Source organism: Mirounga leonina, unplaced genomic scaffold, assembly GCF_011800145.1.
Source record: "Mirounga leonina isolate KUSES-001 unplaced genomic scaffold, KU_Mleo_1.0 Mir_154, whole genome shotgun sequence".
In the NCBI taxonomy this organism is placed as follows: Eukaryota; Metazoa; Chordata; class Mammalia; order Carnivora; family Phocidae; genus Mirounga; species Mirounga leonina.
In genome coordinates, this window is record NW_023270389.1 from 28,129,322 (window position 1) to 28,153,812 (window position 24,491).

Consider the following 24,491-nt stretch of genomic DNA (forward strand, 5'->3'; position numbering starts at 1 on the left):
CTCTGTCGGCCAGGCTGAGTCCCGGGTCCCAAGGCTTTCAGAGGAGATTTCTCGGGGGGACACAGGCTTCCTGCTGCTGTGTGGATGTGCAGGAGGCATGAGACCAGCGGCAGCAACCCTCAGCTCCCATCTGGTTTGCTCAGCACGTCCGCGCTGTCCTGTCACCTCTCCATTAGTCAGTCACTTCTCCCAAACATCCTCCCTTAGGACTTAGCCACAAGCCCAAGACAGCTCAATCAGGGGCCATCCTAACACTCCTAACCATGTATTCTGCCAAAACCGTCTACAGAGCCCTTGCCCGTGCATTACCTCACTGATCCGGCCACCCCCCCTGGGCTGTTTACATCCCCACTTTTCAGGAGAGGAAACTGATGCTCAGACAGATGGTCCAAGATCATCCAGAAAAGGAGTCCAGAACCTGGACTACAGTGTTTGACTTCAGAGCCCACCTTCCCTCCTGGTGACTCACTGGTCTCTTACTGACAAATTACCGTAGACAGGACCTGTCCCACCCCTCCCTGCCTTCCCCCTCCAGGAAGGCTCACGTCCATGCATCCACCTCAGCCCAGGAGAGAGCATCAACAGCCTGGGAGTCCCCCTGGGCTCAAACAGAAAGAGGTGGCCACAATCGACATGTGTATATTCTCAGAATGACCTGCTAAGGATGATGCTTTCAGCCCCACTCAGAGGGAAGCTGGAGGCTGAGGTGAGAAGGCAATGTCACCAAACAGTCAGCCCCTGCCAGGGTCCCTTCAGTCTTCCTGCTGAGATGCAGCTGTGCCCAATGGGAGGGCAGCACTGTCAGCCAGGCCTGGCCCACCAACCCGTGCGGCCCAGCTGCTGGCGGGGGCTGTGCTGGAGGGGTGAGTCACAGAGCCTGGAATCCAAAGCCTTCCAGGCCTCCACCCATCCCAGCCAACTCGGCATCTGCCCTCCAGATGTCTCCACTTCAGAAACACCTTCTGCCAACAAGGACCCAACACCAAGGTCAGGAGGCCTACTTGATGCCTGAAAAACACCTTCAGGGCCCACCGCGTATGTGGCATTCATGACCTGCCCTCCTTGGTGAATCAATGATTCTTAACCTAACTGCCCTTAATTCTTAGGTGTCTTTGCTCCAACCTTGGACATCTCACTCCACATTGGTGCTTGCTGCCTGAGTGCCTGAGCAGAGGCAGCTCCCAGTCTGATGGAGGAAACGCGGTCCTGCCTTCAGGGAGCTCCCACTCTGATGGGCAAGGCACAGTTGCTAACTTCAGGGAGGCTCAAGGATGACTGGGGGAAAAAGAGCCCTTGCTCTCCAGTAAACCCCAAACTGACGGGGCAGATGGAGCCCTGCCCTAAGGGAGCCTATAGTCTGACAGGGGAAATATTTCTGTCCCTGGTTTTCCAGTGTCTGGGGGGAAAAGGACTCAGAAGAAAAACCTAGAAGCGTAAATGATGGAAAGTAAAACTAACCCTTATTGCGTGTTTATTGTGAGCCAGCTACTCTGCAGGTTTAATCTTCTCTAGTTTTCGCCCTAACCTCATAGACCGTCGGGGAAACCAAAGCATCGTGGTCAGTTATGCAGCTAGAACATGGCAGAACCAGGAATCACAGCCAGGTCTGTGCGTGCCCACATCCTGCTTCTGCAGAACACTGCCTGTGATGGGGGCAGAGGCCTTACCTTTGTTCCCATAATCCTTTCGGCAGGGGGCTGCTCCTTCCTGTCTGCAAACCACCATTCTTGAAATATTGAAAAGTGACCACATTTAGGACAATCTCAGTGGTTGACAACATCCCACTGTCCCAGCAGCAGGCGGGACTGCCAACATAGTCTCTTTAGTTAGTTATTAAAGATTTTGTTTATTTTTTTTTTTTTAAGTAAATTTTTCACCCAATGTGGGGCTCGAACTTATGACCACAAGATCAAGAGTCACGTGCTCTACCAACTGAGCCAGCGAGGCGCCCCCAACACTGTGTCTTTAAAACAAGGAGATCGGGCACCTGGGTGGCTCAGTCGGTTAAGCGTCTGCCTTCGGCTCAGGTCATGATCTTGGGGTCTGGGATCGAGCCCCACGTCAGGCTCCCTGCTCAGTGGGGAGCCTGCCTCTCCCTCTCCCTCTGCGTGCCACTCCCCCTGCTTGTGTTCTCTCTCTCTCGCAAATAAATGAAATCTTTGAAAGAAAAAAAAACAAGGAGGACTCACAGCAGAACTCCTGTCCAGCAAGTTCCGTCGCCTGTGAGCTTTGCCCATTACAGAGGCTCCTGCGGTCAAGGACTTCTTGGGGCCTGAGCAAGAGACGGTTCAGAGCACCAAGGCCCCACCCCATGTGAGCCCCAAGCCAGTTCCTGGAGGAAGGCAGGGCTCAGGACTTCTGGAGAGAATAATGACTGAGGAGCACGACAGGAAGGCCTGTGGTAGTGGAAAATGCGAGAAGTGCTGAATATGCTCCCTAAGCCCACTGTCTGTACTGTGGCACCCAGGCTGGCCTGGATCAGAAGCCTGGCCTTCCTGTCACCGAGCCAGAGCCCTGGGAGGCCTCGGGGTTCCTGGCACAGATCCCAAAGCTCTCTGTGGCTTCTCTGTCCCAGGAAAGGGGCTCTGCGGAGAGGGGAGATAGAAATGCTGCCACGCAGCAACAGAGATCCAGATTGTCGAGATCTTGGTTTCTTTCCATGGGAACAGTGACTTGGGCCCTGAAGGAATGGGAGACAGGGTTTCATTAAATCCCTGCCTCTCGGAGCCTGCTAGGGGGTAAGGAACCCTGGGCCCAGGGCCAACCCCAGCTCCTCCTCTGCCTCACTCTATGGCGTGTCATTTCCCTTGGCACCCCAAACCGCCCCAGATGCAGGGTCACTGGGCTCCTGCCTGTGGATCCCTGGCCCAGGAGAGCCGCCAGCCTGAGTGGTTTGGGCGGGGCGGGGGGGTGCTCTGCCCATCTGCAACAGGGCAAGCTGTTCTGGCCTTGCAGGAAGGCTGTGCTGATGGTGGAGGAAAGCTGGTCCTGGCTAAGAGCCTCATAACTAAAAGGGGAGAAGATCCCAGAATAAGAATCCTGGAAAATCTCTGACCTTTTCCTCTTGCCAACCAAGAGCCTCCTCGCCTGCTCCATATACTTAACGAGCTTTACATCCTGAAACACAAAGCCTAAAAGGGAGAAGGTAAGAATATTGTTTTTTGGTGGGGAGGTGGTATTGGTGGCAGGTGGAACCGCAGTGAAGAATTAGAGATTTCTGGGGCGCCTGTGTGCCTCAGTTGTTAAGCGTCTGCTTTCGGCTCAGGTCATGATCCCAGGGTCCTGGGATCGAGCCCCGCATCAGGCTCCCTGCTCGGCGGGAAGCCTGCTTCTCCCTCTCCCACTCCCCTTGCTTGTGTTCCCTCTCTCGCTGTGTCTCTCTCTCTGTCAAATAAATAAATAAAATCTTTAAGAAAAAAAAAAAGAATAAGACACTTGTTGGTGCCACCCAGGAAACTGGAGGCAAACCTGGCACCCAGGGAGACAAACACAGCTTGCTCCCCTATGCTGCTGACCCCCCTGGCTGACCCATCCTGCCAGGCCATCCTGCAAGGGCAGGCCTCCCCCCACCAGCACCAGTGCCTGCCCTCCCCAGACTCTCCCCAGTCTGGAGAAGAGGGGATATGCACAGGGCCTGCTTCCCCAGCCCAAAAGATGCACAGCTGCCCGCGGTGGGCACAGGGGAGGGCGTGGGGATCCGGCTGGCTTCTGCTGGGCAACTCCGCCCTCTGGTGGTAGCAGTAGGAAAATGCAAGGGCACGCAGACAAAGGGTGAGTCAGATCCGTTTCTCCCTTTCCCAGAATCCCTCTATGCAGCCTCTATTAAGCACCTATTGGCGGATGGCACTGGGCCCTGCGCAAAGAGAAGTGGGCAGACACCACCCTGTTCTCGAGGGCTTCTAAACGAGACCCACGCAGGAGAGAGGCAAGCAGTCCTTCCACAGCTCTGGCCTACCAGGCCTTCCCTTCTGTGATGAATCCTACAGAGGCAAACCCGCTCCTCTCTGCCCACAGGCGAGACCCCTGGGCCATCATATGGGCCCCAGCATGCTTCTCACCTCCTTCAAAACTCTGCTCCCAGTTCTCCTTGTCTGGGAAGCCAACTCTGCCTAGGGGCCCTCAGCCTCCCCCATCCCACACTGAGGATCTTGGCAGCGGCTCTTGGAAGAGTCACCGTTTGATGGTTCATGTCGCCGTGCCAACCTCTACAGTCAGATCTCCGACTGCACTGGGAGCTTCCCAAGGGCAGGAGACAATGGGTAAAAGGCAACATTTACTGGGAACCCATGTCATGCAGACACCTTATGATCACCACCTCATTGAAGCCTCCCAGCAGACCTGAGCTGGCAGAACCAAAAACAGCCCCAGTTATAGAGAGGCCACTCAGGCTCAGAAGGTCACAGGGCTTCACCGAGAGCTACCACTTGTGAAACAAGAGCCGCTTCCCATGCCTGGCACCATGCTAGCTGTGTTACAGGGCTTCTCTCATTCGGTTCTCATACTGGCCCCAGGAGCTAGGTTCAATGATCCCCATTTCACAGACGAAGGCATCGAAGGAATACATAGTTTACACAAAGTCATGCACTAAAACGTGGCAGAAGGACAAGAAGCCTTATTCTTATCCCTGTTTTTTGGACAGCCAGGCCTCCTCCTCCTCCTTCCTGCCCCTCCAAGCCCCTCACACAGAGCTCCACACCCACCCCGGACACTGCCCAGCACACAGACAGCTTCCTTTCCAAGGCCCCGGAGGAACCCTCTCATCTGACTCCAACAAACCCCAGACTCGACACATAGATGCAGCCTCCTGCTTCTCTTCATTCCCTCCCCTTCTATTGAAATAAAAACCCTGCTTGACATTTCTCAGTATTATTACAATAAAGGGACTGGATTCCAGCCAGCTATGCCTGGACTTTCGTTATTTATTCTTTCCAGTCTGAGTGGCATGGGCAAGGCGGCTCTCAGTTTGCCCACCTGAGAACTGGGAAGATCAAGAACTATCCCCTGGCCTTTGATTACCAGTAGAGGAAGGTGCCAATGTGGAGGCTGAGTGGGCTGGAGGCGGCGGGGTGATTTCTGACTTCAGTTCTCCCTCGGGCTGACCCAGGGGGACCTCTGGGACCACAGTCAGCTTTGCAAGTGATCTCCACATGGAGAGTTAATAAAATCAAGGCCTACTGGGGGCCCCTTAAGTCACTGCACAAGATTGGGCACACGAGCATCAGGACATGTCTGACTGCTGTCCCATGGGCTGGACTGAGACACTGGACAAGCACATACCCCAACTTTTGTCTTTTTTTCCAAAACTCCGAAGCACTGTCACAAAAAGGGGAGCACAGCAGCTGAAATTTGCCCAGATCCCTCAGAAGGCACCAGGATCCTATGTTGAGGACTAATCCCATCCACCCTGGATGAATGATTGGGGTTTAAATGCGGAGTTTCAACATCACTATTGGCGGCATGGGAATGCAAAACAATCTCAACTTGACACCGAAGCAGAATTCTCTGGAGCTTCCTAACAGAAACGACAGCCTATTTTTATCTCAGGCCCCTCCAGCCATGAAGGGGGGCCCTGTGGTCTGGCAGCATCATGCAGGGCTGGGGAACCAAGAGTCGGGGCTCCTGGGTCCCTGGCTGACTCACCATTGTCCCTGGCCCAGGGACGAGCCTGCTGGTCTGAGCTTTTGCCTGTGATATTTGCCACTGCAGAGACCTCAACAGAATTAAGCCTGTTTCTATAGGGGAAGATTAATGACTTTCTAAGGCTCTTCAAGGAGATGGCACTTGAGAACCGAACTTGTTTTCAACGCAGGGGATGGGAGGACGACAGTGCTCTCTGCTGGCCAAGAAGGGGTAATTCTCCAGAAAGCGGGCCCCAGGGACTGGCCCAGAGTCTCCATGGAGGGGAAAAGGGCAGCTCCTCAGACCCCTGCTGGAGGCTGCGGTTGGACAAAAGATGGGGCTAAGAGAGCAGAGGTGAGAAGTGGGGTATTTCTCACCCCTGCCTTAAATGCCTTTGCACCCAGTGGCACTCACTTCTGCCTTTCCTGCCCCAACCAGCAGTTGGAATTCCCTTCTCTGTCCTCCCACAGCCCTGAGCTGCCTCTGGTGCAATCATTGGCTTGCTCACCAGACCCATTTTTGTAGGTGAGCCTTCCACTGATTGTCCGAGCCCCTAGCTCAGCCCCAAAGTCGGGCAAATGCTCAGTGAATGAATGAACGGACCGGTGAATGAATGCATGTAGCACTTTCAATTCTCTCTCTCAACCTAAGTCTCCCAGACCCAATCCCTCTTGGGCCTTCCTCACTGGCTCTTCTCACGGGGTTCTCTCATCTGCGGAGCCATCTGCCTGCCAGGCCCAAAAGCTGACACTGAAGCCACCACTGACCCCCCCATGAGCTTCCTCCGCAGTGCCTTTCCTCCAGCACCCGGGAACCCATTTGGCTCCAGAATCCCCACCTAACCTCTCCCCTTCCTGGCCTCTTTTTCGGAAACACCTTTTTCCTGCCTCATCAGGCTGCTGTGTTTCCTGCATGGGAAGACATAATTGGAAAATGCTATTTATAGCAGCCCCCCCCCCCACCAGGTCTGGCTGAGGTGACAGTTGTCCTGGCCCAGGGGGTGCAGAGAGAAGATGCTTGGGCCTTTCCAGGGTCCCAGCCACCAGGGGAAGGAAGCTGGGTGCCCAAATGACAGGCAGGACCTAGAGGAAGCCTCTGCTGATACTCAGGCTGATTCCCCCTCCTGACTTCCCCATAGCTGTTAATGACCTCCCAGCTCCCCCAAATCCCCAGACTTGTACCTCAGAGGCAAAGAGTTGCAGAATTTAGATATGGACAACTTAAGAGACCAAACGTGATGAGGAAACCGAGACTCTGAAAGGGAAAGAGGTTTGACTGAGAGCACATAAGAAGCGAAAAGCAGGTCCCCTGGCTAAAATGCCTCGCGCATCCCACTGACAAAGGACTTCATACCCATTGCCTCATTCAATGTCATCAGGCAGGTAGTACATTACGGATTGGACTGTGTCACCAAAAAGAAGGTTGAAGTGCTAACCATCAGAATCTCAGAATATGACCTTATTTGGAGATAGGGTTGCTACAGATGTAATTAGTTAGGATGAGGTCATTTTCGAGTAGGGTTGGCCTTCTAAGAGGGGATTTGGACACAGACACACATAATGGGCAGATGATGGGAAGACCACAGGGAGGAGATGGCCACATCACCATGAAGGCAGAGACGTGGGGTGATGCATCTTTCAGCCACAGAATGCCAAGGATTGTCGGCAAACACCAGAAGCTAGAGGAGGCAAGGAAGGATGCTCCAGAAAGATGTCCTGGCCGACACCTCGGTTTTAGACTTCTAGCTTCCAGAACTGAGACAATACATTTCTGTTGTTTAAAGCCACCCAGTTTGTGGGAACTTTGTTACGACAGTTCTAGCAAATGGATACACGGCATTATACCTATTTGACAGATGAGCCACAGGAGCCCAAATTCAGGCCCTCTGACTCTCAGTCCAGAGCTCTTCCAAAGAGGCTGCATGCTTTTTTGATTCTCCTCTCTCTTGCGTCCTTTCCATGGCCAACTCCTGAAGTCCTGTTGGGTTTTCCTTTGTGAAAAATCCACCCACTCTCCCGTTCCTTTCTGCAGGGCTGCCCTCGCTCAGGCCCTCCACGTCAGGAATGGGACAGCGGATCTGCTGGCCCAACTCCCCTTCCTGCAATCCACTAGTTCACTTCACACCTCTTTCTCGAAAGCCCACTGTGTGACAGGGTCTGTGCTAGGTGCCAAGGTCCTCTCATTGAACAAAGCAGACCTGGACCATCCTCCTGTTAAAACACTGCTTCGGGGGCACGTGGGTGGCTCAGTTGTTAAGCGTCTGTCTTCGGCTCAGGTCATGATCCCAGGGTCCTGGGATCGAGCCCCACATCGGGCTCCCAGCTCTGCGGGAACCCTGCTTCTCCCTCTCCCACTCCCTCTGCTTGAGTTTCCTCTCTCACTGTGTCTCTCTCTGTCAAATAAATAAAAAATCTTTAAAAAAAAAAATAAGACAAAACAAAAAAAACCTGCTTCATCATGTCACCTCCCTGCTCTGGGCCTTGGGTGTCTTCCCACCACCTGTAGGCTAACATCCTCCATCCCCTGCCTATAAAGATGCGCCAGGTCCATTCAGGTCAGAGCACAACCTTCTGTCTTAAAGGGAAACCAGTCGCCTCTCAACTAGTGATCTGAACTTCTAGCTCTAGGAGGTAAGGATGGCTTCCAGACCATGAAGGAAAGAAAAGGTCCTGTGGCCTTTTACAGGAAGCCACCAAAATGGGAAGTGTTCTGGAGAAACAGGTGACAGAGCAGACTTCAAAGACTTCCCACTCATCTTCACTCTCAAACCCCTGGCCAATACCCTACGGATGCTCAGTGGCTGGGACTCCTAGAGCAATGGAAGCCCATAAATTGTGGTGTGTTCTTACATTGGAAGTTAAAAGGAAAAGACTACATCATTCAACACAGGTGAATCTCAAAAATATTATGTTAAGCCAAAGATGCCAGACACAAAATATATCATACCCTAGGATTCCATTTACATGATGGTCAAGAACAGGCACCATTCGTCTATGGTAACAGAAATCAGCACAGTGACACTGTGGTGCAGGGCAGGGAGGTGTACTGATGGGATCAGACCGAAGATGGAAATGCTCTGTATCTGGACTGGGATGCAGGTTATGAAGGTGTATTCATCTATCAAAAAAGCATCAAACTGGACACTGAAGATCTGTGCATTTCACGGTGTGTAAAGTGTATCTCAATTTAGAAGAGAATAGAATGAAATGGAAGAGTAAGGGGCTCGCTCGCTCTCGCTCTCTCTCTCAGCTGGAAGGAAAGGTGCCCCCAGGGCACACAGTGGGGGACAGGGGAGTTACTGAAGGTGAGGAGCCATTTGCTTTTGCTCATCTCTCTAGACCTGGAATCTTGCTCAGGCTCTTGCTCAGTCCACCACCTGGGTTCAGACAGCAGCACAGGTCTCTCTACAAAGAGACAGACGGAAGCAAATAGAGCGGGCACCTCGGCCCATTGGCCGCTGAGCACAGGCTTCTCTGGCTTCTAAGTCAAGCCTTCTGCCTCAAAGGCACCCAGGCTGAGCCCTCCCTGGTGTCCTATTGCCATGCAGACGGCCCCAGCCTGCATCCTGGCCCACAAAGGCTTGAGCTTATCATTTCCAATCTCCCACCTTCCCATATACTTCGCCTCAGCCACATCTGCGACCTCTCCTCCCGAAGCCAATGCTATTTATAATGCCCTGGAAACGCAGCCTGGGCCAGATAATAGGCGGGCTTTGCCAAACAAAACCCCAGGCCACTCCACTCCCCCACACCCTCCAGAGGCCTGCAGTCTGGAGCCCAGTGGGGCCCAGAGGGACCATACGTCTTAGAGCCGGCACCACTCCCACCCGATCTGTCTGACCCTCAGACAGGGAAACATTTCCCCCTGTCTGGTATATAAACACCCCTTGGGGGATAAATCCACCCAGCAGCAGAGTCTGCAGAGCTGGGGAGCTGAATGCTTGCGGCATCCTTGGTTTTGCTCAGTCATGTTGTCTGGCCTGCATTTACCCTCCCAGGACCAAGTGCAGAGAGCCACGGGGCATCCAGATCTAGAGTGCTGATAATAGCTAACGTCAGCTTTATGCCAGATGGTTTGTAACACCTTCCAGGACGACCCTCACAACTCTGTGGGGTAGGTATGACTGTCCCCATTGCGCACATGAAGAAATTGAAGCTCAGGGAGGCTGCAGGTCAGTCTGACTCCAAAGACTGCATTTTCTACCACGCCATTCATGCAGAGGCCCCATGTCAGGGAGAAGCCAATGAAGCAAGGAGGTGGCCTCTGAGCCAGCCAGGCAAATTCAGGACCAAGGGCACTTACATTCATTCCTGCCTGTCCCTCAGCTTAAGGACAAATTTCTCCCTTATCCTGAGACTAATCAATGAGCAAATATTTCCTGAGCCCCCACTATGTGCCAGGACCCACCTAGGCTATTACAGGCTTGTCTCTGCCCTGGGTAGCCTCTCCCAGACTGTATCAGCACACCAACCCCCGCCCCCCTCCCCTGACACCTGCCCCAGCCCTGCCATCCCAAACACAGAGGCCTTTGTCTGGGACTGGATATGGGTATGAGAGTGTCACGGTCTCTGTGGCCAGCTCACAACGGCCCTTCCCACCTACTTCCCACAGCCACCCCAATCCTGCAATCACTTTCTGAACCTCCCTAGTGGCCTCTGATTTTTTGCTGGCCACGGCCAACAAGAGGAAGTGGGGAGATGACTCAGAGGTGTGATGTGGCCGTAACAGATGTGTCTTTGTGATGACATTCCCTAAGGAGGTGGGTAATGAGTGACAGAGAAAGACCTGGATATCACAGGAGGTGTGTAAACAGGGAAAGGTCAGGTTATTAGATCCAGACCAGCTAAAAAGCAAAAGTCTTAACGGATTCCCAGCCTAGGGCAGCCCTAAATTCATGCACAACAGTTATGTTCAACTCTGAGGAGAAAATGAGGAACAGAACTCAAAATAGAACACTTTTACATTGTTCCTTTGCGTAAAATTAGAAGTGATAAAATTGGTGATGTACTTCTAAGTAGCTTTCACTGAAAGACAAATCCTAAGCACTTGTCAAAATAAATGCAGTAACACAATTTAAAAAAAAAAACCCTCAATGTGGGGCGTCTGGGTGGCTCAGTCAGTTAAGCATCTGCCTTCACTCAGGTCATGATCCCAGAGTCCTAGGATGGGAGCCCCTCATCTCCCCGCTCAGCGGTGGGGCCTGCTTCTCCCTCTCCCTCTTCCTCTCCCTCTGCCCCCCCCCCCCGCTCACGCTCTCTCTCTTTCTCTTTCTCAAATAAATAAAATCTTTAAAACAAACAAAAAACCTCAATGTGATTTCTGCATTTGTGTAACAGATATGACGACCGTGGGCCCCTAAAGACGCTGCCCACTCCTCTATATATGGCCGTGGGAGTATTGGAAAGGACAAAGGTCAGGAGTCAGGGTTCCCCACCTGATTCCCTGAAGCTACGCGGCCTTGGGCAAGTTACCTAGCTTTGCTGAGTCCTGTTTTCCCCATGTGTATAAAGAGGAACACGTATCTGATCACCTCACAGGGTTGCCGTGAAAAGGAAATGAGATGTTGGCTATGAAATCGGTCAGGGAAGGTTGTCCCCTAAGCTTGAGGAACCTCTACAGTGAAGGCCTGAGAAGAAGCCATGACAGGAGGATGAAATTTGGGTCTTGTGATTTCCTGAGAGCTCTGCTACACTCAGGCTCGGGCCATGAATGTCCCCAAGTGGTAAGGGCCTCAGATACTCACCCATAGATCCCTCGGGGGCCAGATCTACACTCACTGCCCACCCCACCTGGGCCTAGGACAAAAGGCCTGGGACTGAGCAGCTTTTCAGAGGCCTGTGGAAGAAAACGTCATGGGTTCCAAAATACAAAAAATAAAACTGCAAAACTGAAATTAATCACGGTTTAATGAAACATCTGTAAAATGAAACATCATGTCACCTGCATCGATATTTAAATGTACTTTTCATAAAAATTCATCATATTTGAAAATAACTCACAGGTGACATTTTTCTCACTTCACAGTAATTTGTGCATATGTTCAGGGTGACCCAGAAGTCGCCAATTTTAAATTATTAAGAAATTAGTCACCAATGTCCAAATACCTTGAAAAGCAAAATTATAAAAAATCTTTGGATTGTGTTTACAACAAAAGTATTAATACTTCCTGTGGGATGTAGGGTGTGGGGTGTGGGTGCATCCTCCTGGGGATGCCATGTCCTGGGGCTCTCTCCAGGTAAGAATGCCCAGTGTGGGGGGCACCTGGGTGGCTCATTTGGTGAAGCGTCTGTCTTCGGCTCAGGTCATGATCCTGGAGTCCGGGGATGGAGTCTCGTATCGGGCTTCCAGCTCAGCCAGCAGTCTGCTCCCTCTGATCCTCCCCACTCTCGTGCATGTGCTCTCTCTCTCTCAAATAAATAAATAAAGTCTTTAAAAAAAAAAAAGAAAAAGAAAAACATGCCCAGTGGGCACCAAAGTCTTAGGAAGGCCCTCTTGGTTTTGGCTTAGCATTTCAGAGAAGCTTCTACAGGGCCAGGCCTGTCATCCTGTCCCTTCCTTGTACTTAGAAGCCAGGATGTCTGAATTCGAAGCCCACCTTTCCCCATACGATTAGAGGTGGTCACCGTCAAACTGGACAAAAGACCTTAGGATAACAAGCTACAGCTTCCTGCCCCACCCTGTTGCCCAAATAGTGTTCTGTTATTAGTTCTTGTGGTGGTTACCCTCTAGATCATATACTCATAACCTGATTCCCTGTTTTGCCACTGATAGACAATATCAACCATTATAATAGTTGAAACAAACCAACAACAATACAACCAAAACAATAGTTGAAAATGATGGGTAGGGCGCCTGGGTGGCTCAGTTGGTTGGGTGACTGCCTTCGGCTCAGGTCATGATCCTGGAGTCCCTGGATCGAGTCCCGCATCGGGCTCCCTGCTCGGCGGGGAGTCTGCTTCTCCCTCTGACCCTCCTTCCTCTCATGCTCTCTGTCTCTCATTCTCTCTCTCAAATAAATAAATAAAATCTTTAAAAAAAAAAAAAAGAAAATGATGGGTAACTTACACTAAACCCATCTCTGTCTCCTTTTCATCCTTCCAATATTTGATTTTAGTTCCTTTTTTTATTATTTTGCACCTTTATTCTCAAAATTTGGTTTCTTACAGGGTTTTTTTATTTTCTATTTTTTTTAAAGATTGTATTTAATTATTTGTCAGAGAGAGAGAGCACAAGCAGGGGGAGTGGCAGGCAGAGGGAGAAGCAGGCTCCCTGCTGAGCAAGGAGCCCAATGTGGGACTCAATCCCAGAACCCTGGGATCATGACCTGAGCTGAAGGCAGATGCTTAACCAACTGAGCCACCCAGGCGTCCCTCTTGTGGGTTTTTTAATTTTTTAAAAAAATTTTTATTTGTTTTAATTTCTTTTAAGATTTTATTTATTTATTTGAGAGAGAGAGAGAACATGAACCAGGGGGAGGGACAGAGGGTGAGGGAGAAGCAAGCTCCCCACTGAGCAGGGGGGCTAGATCCCAGGACCCCAGGGTCATGACCTGAGCCTAAGGCAGACACTTAACCGCTTAACCAACTGAGCCTCCCAGGAGCCCCTAAATTTTATTTTTTAAAGTAATCTCTATACCCAACATGGGGCTTGAACTGATGACCCCAAGATCAAGAGTCTCGTGCTCTGCTGACTGAACCTGCCGGGTGCTCTTGGTTTCTTGTTTTCTAACACTTTGACAGCCTCTCTCCAATTCCCTCGGCATAAAACGAGAGTACTGGAGCACCCCCCCTCTGCACTTCTCACCTTCAGTCAGACATGCTTTTATTCTGAATTGCCATTTAGAGTCTGCCCAGCAACTACAACCAACTATATGGAGCTTCCTCCGAGATTACCAATAAATGTCATTTATGTTATCTTGACGATGTAAATATTGTTTATGACCAGCCTCAGAGGGCTCGATCTCTCTTTCCTCATCTGTAAAATGGGGGCAGCAGAGCACCTCTTAACATCTCCTAACACCTAACAAGAGGATAAGAAATGTGAAGGACAGAAGACTTTCAGTAAATAAAAGATCTTCTTTTTCTATAATTATTTCCTGGCACAGCATGGAGTGGTAATAATGGCTCATGCTATTTGGGCAACTGAGAAGACCTTCTGAACCTCGATTTCTTCACCAGTAAGATGGGGAGGATATTAGTACCTATCTCACTCAGTGGTTATAAAGATTAACTGAGGGGCACCTGGGTGGCTCAGTTGGTTAAGTGTCTGCCTTCGGCTCAGGTCAGAGTCCCAGGGTCCTGGGATCGAGCCCCTGGAGACCCATGTCAGACTCCTTGCTCAGTGGGGAGCCTGCTTCTCCCACCGCCTGCCACTCCCCCTGCTTGTTCTCCCCACCCCCCACCAAATAAATAAAATCTTTAAAAAAAATAAAGATTAATTGATATTGAAGTGCTTTGCATTCAGTACGTCACTATCCCAATTTAAGGGATCATGACTTCATTTCCCTCTTTCTGGGAGAGAAAACTGCAGTTCAGGCCTCCACACAGGAGGCTGTGGTTGGGAAAAATGCACAGCGCTCTCTAAAGGCCATTTGGGGAACAACTGGAAAATATGAATATGGCCCATAGATTAAATACTTCTGCTAAATCCAGCATCATTGGCTGTGATTATGGTACTGTGGTTATGTAGGAAAATGCCCCGTCCTGAGGAAATACATGCTGAAGTATTTAGGGCTTAAGTGTCATGATGTCGGCAAATTATTTTCAAATGGCTCAGGAGAGAGACAAAGCACAGTGTAGCAAAATGTTAACAGTCAAGGTCACCTGGGTGGCTCAGTCGGTTAAGCATCTGACTTTGGCTCAAGGTCATGATCTTGGGGTCCTGGGATTGAGTCCTGAGTCTGCATTGGGCTCCCCACTCAGCAGGAGTTGGCTTCTCCTTCTCCCTCTGCCTCTCCCCCCACTCGTGCTCGCTCTCTCTCTCTCTCTCTCTCTCTCAAATAAATAAATTCTTTAAAAAAAATGTTTGGGGGCGCCTGGGTGGCTCAGTCGTTAAGCGTCTGCCTTCGGCTCAGGTCATGGTCCCAGGGTCCTGGGATCAAGCCCCGCATCGGGCTCCCTGCTCGGCAGGAGGCCTGCTTCTCCCTCTCCCACTCCCCCTGCTTGTGTTCCCTCTCTCACTATGTCTCTCTCTGTCAAATAAATAAATAAAATCTTAAAAAAAAAAAAAATGTTTGGGGCACCTCGGTGGCTCAGTCGTTGGACGTCTGCCTTCGGCTCAGGTCATGGTCCCAGGGTCCTGGGATCGAGCCCCGCATCGGGCTCCCTGCTCGGCAGGAGGCCTGCTTCTCCCTCTCCCACTCCCCCTGCTTGTGTTCCCTCTCTCACTATGTCTCTCTCTGTCAAATAAATAAATAAAATCTTAAAAAAAAAAAAAAATGTTTGGGGCACCTCGGTGGCTCAGTCGTTGGGCGTCTGCCTTCGGCTCGGGTCATGATCCCAGGGTCCTGGGATGGAGCCCCACATCGGGTTCCCTGCTCCGCGGGGAGCCTGCTTCTCCCTCTGCCTGCAGCTCTCCCTGCTTGTGCTCTCTCTGTCAAATAAATAAATAAAATCTTTTTTTTTAAAGAAATTTTTTTTTTTTTTAAGATTTTATTTATTTGTTTGACAGAGAGAGACAGCGAGAGAGGGAACACAAGCAGGGGGAGTGGGAGAGAGAGAAGCAGGCTTCCCGCCAAGCAGAGAGCCCAATGCAGGGCTCCATCCCAGAACCCTGGGATCATGACCTGAGCCGAAGGCAGATGCTTAACAACTGAGCCACCCAGGTGCCCCAATAAATAAAATCTTTTTAAAAAATGTTAACAATCAGGGCGCCTGGGTGGCTCAGTTGGTTAAGCGACTGCCTTCGGCTCAGGTCATGATCCTGGAGTCCCGGGATCGAGTCCCACACTGGGCTCCCTGCTCAGCGGGGGTCTGCTTCTCCCTCTCACCCTCTTCCCTCTCGTGCTCTCTGTCTCTCATTCTCTCTCTCTCAAATAAATAAATAAAATCTTAAAAAAAAAAAAATGTTAACAATCAGTGAATCCAGATATTAATGGTACTAATCTTTCACTTTCTCTACTGGTTTGACATTTTTCAGAATAAAACCTCGTGTCTGTGTAGGGGGGGCACTCTCAGTGTTGGAAAGCACCCTAAGGGTCAAGCAGCCCTTTTGCCTACTCTGGGGATTAGGTGTAGGCCCGAACACTGCAGCTCTCACAGTCCTTCCCAGTGAGGTGGGGGCAGCTTTGCTGACATCTTAAAGCCCTTATAAAGCTGACCATGCCTAGGAGGTGATGGAGACCTCCCAGGTTAGGGGGGCTAACGGTCTGCATTCTGTGGTGCGGGGTTGCCCCATGTAATGGAGCCCTGCTTCTGAAGCTTTGGGGAGGGAGGGCCAAGGGACAGAACTGCCCCAGATGAGAGACCAGGCAGACAGCTGCCCAGTCTGGGTCCTGGCTGAGGCTCCGTCACCGGGTGTCTCATCAGCTGTCTCTCCTTTGTTAAAAGGAAAGCAGGGAGAGAACAGTTGGTATCTTAGCACTACCCAGAACCCAGATACTCCTTCCAGTCAACTCAATTATCTGCACCAATGAACTGGGAAAAGAGGCACTGGGAATGGACTTTATATTCTATGCTATCCTTGCCATCTACCAAAAAAAAAAAAAAAAAAAAAAAAATTAGGTAACACCAAAACAAAATGAATCCGTTCAACAACAAACAATATAAAGCAAAAGATATGGTCAGACTCTCTCATTCCTTTATGCCATCATGTTCCCATCTTTTCCCTGAGCTCGCAGGTTTGCTGGGGCAATCTACAAATTGAAAAAAAAAAAAAAAAAAAAAAGCTGCATTGCCTAATTGATCATAGGCGATCAGCCTGTGGACTGTGTGTGCCAGTAAGGATGTAACTGGAGTACTGCATTTCATTCTGGACACGACACATTCAAATGGGGATAAACTGTAGCTTGTTTTAAGGATGATTAGTATCACGGGGAGGGCGAGGGGGCTATGTGGCACTGACTGAGCTCACACACTGCATGGCCCAGGGACTGGGTTAGGGCTCGTGGTCTCACTTGATCCATACAATCACTCCCTGTCTGTATTTCCCAAACTTGCCAGATCACAGGGATCGCTGAAGGACAGGAAGGAGGTTGATATCAGGCAAGTTGGGGAACATTGCTTCGGAGTAAGGCATTTTCATTCAACTTTTCTTTCTTTCTTTTTTTTTAAAGATTTTATTTATTTGACAGAGTGAGAAAGCACAAGCAGGGGGAGCAGGACGAGAGGGAGAAGCAGGCTCCCCGCTGAGCAGGGAGCCCAATGTGGGGCTCAATCCCAGGACCCTGGGATCATAACCTGAGCCGAAGGCAGACGCTTAACCATCTGAGCCACTCAGGCACCCCTCAACTTTTCTTGGGGAAGAAACTGTCTCTGAGAGGTTCCCTGGCCGGCCTCAGGTCACACAGAGATAATGATGTCACTGTGGATAATATGATTTCAATTGTTATTATTTGCTGAATATTCATCATGCGCTAAGGACTTCACAAGCAAAGTCAAGATTTGAACCTTGACTCCAAGTCTGGCACATTTCATGATCTAAATTCTTGCTATTACCTCATACATCTTCCCAGAAAATACTTGAGAACACATCCGGTGAAGAAGAGCTGCAAAAAACAGGGCAGCCAAGAGCAGAGAGGAAAAGACGGGGCAGGCACATGGTAGTCGTGTCCAAATATTGAAAGGCTATCACTGTGCAGGGCAATTGCACTTACACCACAGGCTTTATTTTGCATATCCCCTACTTTATTTGGGGATGCGTTTTGGTGAAGCCCATTCACCTTTTGGTATCTTTCCCCAATGGGTAGAAATCACACCCATGACAGATTACTACAAAAAGAAACTCTGAGAGACCAAGCTGTCCAAATAGGGAATAAGATGATTGCAACACACCCACCGTTGCTGGGAGTTGCCCAGCAACAAAGGGGTCCAAGCTGGATGACCCCTGGTGGGGAGGTTTTACAGGGCGGGGGCCTGGTATCTGCAAAAGAAAAAAAAAAATAGGGCTACGTGACAGTTATGGTTCTTAACAAGTGTGCAAGTTTAATTCTACAGAAGTTGACATTTATTCTATTTACAAATGGATTTTAAAATCAGGGGAGGGATGTAAAGTGGGTCAGTATTATTGTCCAGATGGGGAGGGAATTGCGTCACTGGAAGCTGTGACCAGCCAAGGGTTCCAGGGAGTAAATCAGCTCAACCACTGAGTAGCTGAAATCCTCACTGTGCATCAGAGTCACTGAGGGGGCTTTAGAAAATGACAGACACCAGAGCTGCAATCCAAACCAAATGAAGGTATATCCCTCGGGGGTGGGCCCAGGAATCAGTAGTTTTTCAAAGCAACCCAAGGAGATTCTAAGGTGCAGCCAAGATGGAGAACCACTGAACTGGAGAAAAGGAGGCTCATGCAGGGCAGTTGTTGAGGGGCTGTTTGTAAGTCAAGAAGATCCGAATCAAAATCCCTCTAGGATGTTCCCTTTGGAAGTCAGGTGAGGTCCTTTGATCCCTCCACTAAAGCCATGAAGTCCTGACTTTTCGAGCTATTATCAAGTCTTCACAGCTTCATAGAGATAAAAAGTAGAACGGTTGCCAGAAGCTGGGGGACTGGGGGGAGGGGGGGGAGTAGAGAATGCAGAGTTAACTGTAACAGGCGGGGAGTTTCAGCTGGAGAGGACGAGAAAGTTCTGGAGATGGAGGATAGTGACGGTTGCACAACAAGGTGAATGCACTTAATGCTACTGAACTGTACACTTAAAAGTGGTTCAAATGGTCAATTTTATGTTACATATATTTTACCACAATAAAAAAATTGTTTAACATTTCAAGTACAGTGACTATAAGAAAAATATAATGAATGTGCACTGACCCACCCAACTGCGCTGTTAGCACTGTGTTGAATTTTCTTCAGTCTTTTTAAGAGTTAATTAATTAATTAATTTAAGAGAGAGTTAGCAGGAGGGATAGGGAGAGAGAATCTGAAGCAGACCCCATGCTGAGCCCGACGTGGGATTCCCACGACCACACGATCATGGCCTGAGCTAAAACCAAGAGTCGGATGCTTGACTGACTGAGCCACCCAGGCTCCTCATCTTCAGTCTTTTTAAATAAAAGAAATAAAACTTTGCAAATTTAAAAAACAAAAAAAGCATTCAGAGGGATTTATCCTGGGAATGGAAGGGTAATTCAACATAAGAAAAACAATCAATGTCCTGTACCAAACACATGATTATCTCAATTGGTGCAGAAAAAAGGTTCTGACAAAATCCAACACCCTTTCATGATGAAAACACTTAGAAAACTGGGAATAGAAGGGAATTCCCTCAACATGATACAGGACATTTATGGAAAACCCACGGCAGGCATTACACTCAATGGTGAGAGACAGACTGAGAGCTTTTTCCTTTAAGATCAGCAACAAGACAAGGATGTCCATTCTCCCCACTCCTACTCATCATTGTATTGGAAGTTCTAGCCAGAGCATTAGGGAAGACAAAAAATAAATAAATAAATAAATAAATAAATAAATAAATAAATAAATAATAAATAGATAAATAAAAGGTATCCAAATTGGAAATGAAGAAGTAGAACTCTATTTATAGTTGATGTGATTCTACATATAGAAAACCCCAAAGAATCCATACACACCAGAGGCTACTAAAGCGAATATACATATTTGGCAAAGTTTCAAGAGCACAAGATCAACACATAAAAATCAGCCGTGGTTCCATATACCACCACCCATGAACAATCTGAAAAAGAAATTAAGAAAACAATCCCATTCACAAAAGCTTCCAGAGCATCTAAGGATTGGACATTAAAAGAGTCTCACAGTCCTTTGAAGTGGAAACATTTTGTTATTAACGGTGTTGGTGGAGGCACAGGCTTCAGCACCTTTAATTTTTCACACATATTAGTGCATCTCATATTAAAATTAAGTAGAGCAGATGGATTTAATGGGGACGGTGGTGTGGACTGCACAGGCCATGTAGGGCAAGTGAAGCCACATCCCCAGGCACTTCTGAGAGGCCTGGGTCTGGGCCATCCTGCCTCCCTTCACGTCTCTCAAGAGTCACAGGAAGCTGGGAAGCAAAGTTCCAGGCCCCTCGGAGGAAATCAGGCCTGAGTCAGCCTTCCTGGGAGGTTGAAGGAACAGATCAGGCCCAGCAAACTGTTTACTGAGGAGGGTGTTTTTTACTTGAAAAGTTGGTTGGGGTTTTTTGGGGTTTTTTTTAAGTTGAAGAAGGAACTAAAAGTGCTTTTAATTATTGTTTTGTGACTAGGGGCCAGAAAGATGAAGGGTCTGCCAAGTATTGCCACATTCTTAGTTCTCCATGTTCCAGAGACTCTATGAGCTGGTGGTTGGTTCCATCACCGAGACAGCTCTCCTTACCCCTTGTTTCTGTTCCTCACTCACTGACAGCTAAGGAGTACCTGCCAAGATCTATAGATGAAAACACTGGGCAGAGAAAAAATCTGAGTGCAAGGAGGTGATCTGCTGAACGGGATTAAGCCCTGGACAGATGGCCAGAAGACCTGGGTTCTAGGCTGGCCTCTGCAGCGCCCCAGCTGTGTGGCTTTGAGTCCATCCCCCTCTTGATTCTTGTCCCTAAAGGGAAGAGGGGCAGGGCAGCGGTTGGGAGAGGAAGAGATCCTTTTGATTTTGACATTCTAGTTTTTCAAAAGGCCAAACCCATTAAGAATTCAAAAGAACTTTAAAAGAAAGGGGAAGTGACATTGATTGAAAAGAAAGATGGAAAAACAAATTTTAAAGAATGGACAAGAGGTTTTTCTACTCCAGGCCACTCTTTTTTTTTTTTTTTTAAGATTTTATTTATTTATTTGACAGAGAGAGACACAGCGAGAGACCACAAGCAGGGGGAGTGGAAGAGGGAGAAGCAGACTCCCCACCAAGCAGGGAGCCCAATGCGGGGCTCGATCCCAGGACCCTGGGATCATGACCTGAGCCGAAGGCAGACGCTTAACGACTGAGCCACTCAGGCGCCCCCAGGCCACTCTTTTCTACTTGACCAAGGCTGAGCGGATGCCAGAGGCTCAGGTGGACTCAGGCGGGGAGCACAGCTGTCAAGGGAAGAAAAAATAGCATTCCTGTTTTCAGTTTCCCCAGGCCAGGGCTCCCCAAGTAGATCTCACAAAAGGCCCAAATGCTTAAACCTTGCCCACCTGTGGGCAAATCAACCCCGTTAAGGACCATGGTTTTAGAGGGAAAAAGTGGGTGGAGGCAATTAAACAACTGCCAAAAAATGAATAAAAGGGCCTGATTTGGATGGGAGGCCTTGATTTGGATGGGTATTCCTTAGATTTCTTTCCAATTGTACTATTCGGCAAACATTTAGAAAGTGCCTACTATGTGCTGGGTGTTGTGGGTGGTCAGCTGTGCTATCTGGCTAGCCAGCATTCATAGGGAGATAAGGCATGCGCACAAATCCCAAAAGTCTAAAACACAAAGCAGAATGTGAAACCTGCCCCAAGGGAGTTCAGATAAATCTCTGGAGTTCAGAGTGGGGGCTGCTCCCCCTTAACCTGGGAAGTTCCAGAAACAGGCCCTAGGGGCTGAAGCACAGATCTGGAAAGCCTTGTCTGTTCTTCCAGGAGTAGCAATTTGCCCCAGCTCCATTTTAAAGAAGTGAAAACCAAAACAGAGAGGCAAATTATTTGCTCTCTGATCATCCAGGGAGTTAGCAACACAGGCTGATTACGAACTACAAACTGATAACTTCCCCCCAGAAATTAAGGGTGAAAGATGAGACAAAGCTCATTTTAGGGGAGGAAATCCAGAGCCACAATGTCCTTTCCCAGTTTAATTCCAAAGACACACCAACCACAATTCAAGGCAGCATAAAAAAATTCATAAGCACGCTGAAGTCGCATGTGTTTTGGGTGTGAAGGGAGCCAAGGTCTCAGAAGCGGCAGCTCCGCCTACTTGGGGAGGGGTTCTTTGTGCGAAGTCCATCTGCCCCATTATAAGTGAGCTGCAGAGGACACCATGCATCCGGGACAAGACAGAGGAAAGATGAAAACCCAGGCAAGCCCTCTGCTTTAGCAGAGCGAACGTGGCCGCAGGCTTTTCAGCATTGAATTTGAACAAGCCAATGGCATCCCAATCATTGAAACAGGAAGCCAGATAAACAGCATGTTATCAAGGGGGGATCCGGGCGCTTCCCTTAAGCCGGCGCCAGCTGCGCCCTGTGGCTGTCCTAACAAAGTCCCATTGACTCACCAGCTGATTTTCCAGTGTTGGGCACCGGGGGACAAGGAACCCTCTCTGCTGGGTGGATTTCACCCATGCACGCCGCCCCCACCACTCACCACTCACGTCCTTCCCCAATCCTGCCTCCCCAACGCAGACTGGGCTGATTCTTTATCCCATGACCAGGTTCTATCGGCTCTGAAAATAGAAGGGACCACCAGAGCCCAAGCACCGAGCGCCCTCAGGTGAGCTCCTGGTGTTCACCCAACTCCTTCTCCTCCCTCCCGCGTCCCCCGGGAACGCTTCCTCTGAGCGGGCGCCAAAGAGGACTGCCTCAGGGAGTCGCGGGCGGACGCTTCGCAGCGCAACCTGGGCACCCAGTGAACATTTTCTGGAACAGCCGGGCAAGGTCACCTGCTCCAGCTGCTCCGCTCGCTCCGCTGGGATGGGAGAAAATGTGGGTACAGTGTGTGTGTGTGTGTGTGTGTGTGTAATACCCAGTACTTGGTGTCTCTGGTTATAGGATCTCAACACACTTTACGTGGCAGGTATTTCACAGAAAGGGAAACTGAGGCTCCGAAAGGCTGGAGCTGGGTAGCCCCTAGTGAGTCAACTCCTGGAGCAGACGCGCAGTCCCCTAAGGACGTCTCGGCACACACCCTCCCGGCGCCTCCGTTGTTATTCCAGCGCCTCTCCCGAGCCCAGCCCGCAGCCTCCCCGGGGCACCGGGCTCACCTCCCCCCGGGGCTCGATCCCGGCCCCACACAGTGGGAAGCGGCGGCGGCCCGTCTCCGCCGCCGCGCGCAGCCCGGTCCCCGCCCCCGCGACGACCCCGCGCGGGCCACTCACCCGCGCGCCGGCCCGCTCGGGCTCCGGCTCCGGCTCCGGGTCCGCGCCGCTGCCGCCGCCGCACAGAGTCGCGCATCCCCCGCGCAGCGCCGGGCCGGGCGCGCTCTCCTCGCGATAAGAAAGTTTCTCCGGGGTCCCCGGCCGGGTCCGCCCCTCGCACGGGGGTCGGCGTCCGCCGCGCGCTCGCACTAGGGCCGCCGCCGGCTCCGGCCCCACAATGAGCGGGGAGGCGGCATCCTGAACAAAGTGCGTCCCTCGGGGCCGGGCGGCCGGGGGCGGAGCCTCGTGACCCGCTGCCCCAGGCACACGCCGGCTGCCTCCGACGCGGGCCCCGGGAGGGGGTGCCCGGCGACCGGGAGTGGGGGGGACAGGGGGGCGGGCGGGAGGGGAGGCTCTGCTGGTCCCCCTCGCCCTCCTCCCCCCGCACTGTGCCAGTTTAACCCGCAGAGGGGCGGAGGCATGGGTCCTTTCCAGACTTTGTCATTGGAAAGCTATTCCCGTAACCCTTTCCTGCCTTCGCCTTCCCGTCCCGCCTCCCCGGCCGCAGAAAGGCGGCGGCTTGGTGGCTGGGCTGGGGCCGAGAGCTGGCAGGGCAGGAAGCCTTTGCACAATTGAGCCTTTCCTTTGCCCGGGGACCCGCCACCCCCACCCACGTCCCAGGGCTGCGGCTGGTTCGGCCGTTCTTTGGAAGGGGGCAGATGGATCCGCCAGCCTCCTCGCCCTGCTTCTGACTCCGCCCACCCTTCCTTCCTCTCTACCCCGGTCTGAGCTGGGACTCGTGGGTGCAGAGGTGAGGGGAGGCCCCAGAAGTGCCCGGCAAATAGTAGGTGCTCAGTAAAATAACGTGACTTCTTCCCACTTTCCCGACTCTGCCACTGCCCCTCCTTCTAGGGCCGTGGGAGTGGGAGGAGGGGGCAGAAGACGGGAGAGGAAATGACATGAGCTGAAGAGCGAGAATGGGAAGGAGGTCCTCAGGCAGAACCTCGTGCAACCTCTCTGCAGTGTAAGGATTGCACCCCCCATCCCTCCCACCCCCACACCCGTCTCCTGACCTGAAGGCTTCCAGACTGTGCAGGAAGAGTCCAGAAGGAAATCAGGTGTCCCGTGCCCCTGGAGCAAGCTTTGAGTTGTGTAAGTGAAAGGGAGTAGCTGTGGCCAAGGACCCAGCAGATTGGGACTAGAGATTTCACCAGCTCCAGCCAACATGAGGATTGATTTATTTCCTGGGTCTTGAGGGGTTGAGAGATAGAAAGCAAAAAATGCCAACTCCCTGGGAGGTCTCTGAATGCTTCACCAGCAGCATCAACCAGAGGGAGCAGAGTCAGGATGAAAGCCCCTGAGTCTTGCCCGAGCCCCTATTCAGCCAGTCAGGTCACAGTGCACGTGGACATAAGGGGAGGATCAAGGACCCCTAGACAGGGACTAGCAGTGACATTGAAGACGGTCCCATATTATCAAGGGAGAGGATTTTTACATGGCTTTTGTCCATGAAAGGAATGAATTGTCTTTTGAGGTGGGGAGGGGGGCTGTCCCTGAGGGATACCGCAGATGACTCCCTTGCCCTGTGTGTGTATAATGGCTAAACATACGGGCTCTTAAGGCAGACTGCCTGGGTTCAAATTCCTGGATCTACCACTTACTAGCCATAGGAATTTGAACCAATTCTTTAATCTCTGACCACCTCCATTTCTTCATCTGTATGTAAATGGGATAATAAT

At 50.7% G+C, this 24,491-nt stretch overlaps 1 protein-coding gene across 3 annotated transcripts in view; it reads right to left on the reverse strand.

The window, feature by feature from the left end:
* The window catches only part of NAV1 (neuron navigator 1), a 244,790-nt gene extending 221,758 nt beyond the window's left edge, over positions 1-23,032 (reverse strand). For 2 of the 3 annotated variants that reach the window (XM_035010343.1, XM_035010341.1), the window contains exon 1: positions 22,774-23,032. The gene's annotated coding sequence lies outside the window, so the exon portion shown is untranslated. Of the gene's footprint in view, positions 1-22,043; positions 22,064-22,773 lie in introns of those variants that run through there. The other variant, XM_035010342.1, reaches the window with a different exon arrangement.
* Between the last annotated feature and the right edge of the window lie 1,459 nt (positions 23,033-24,491).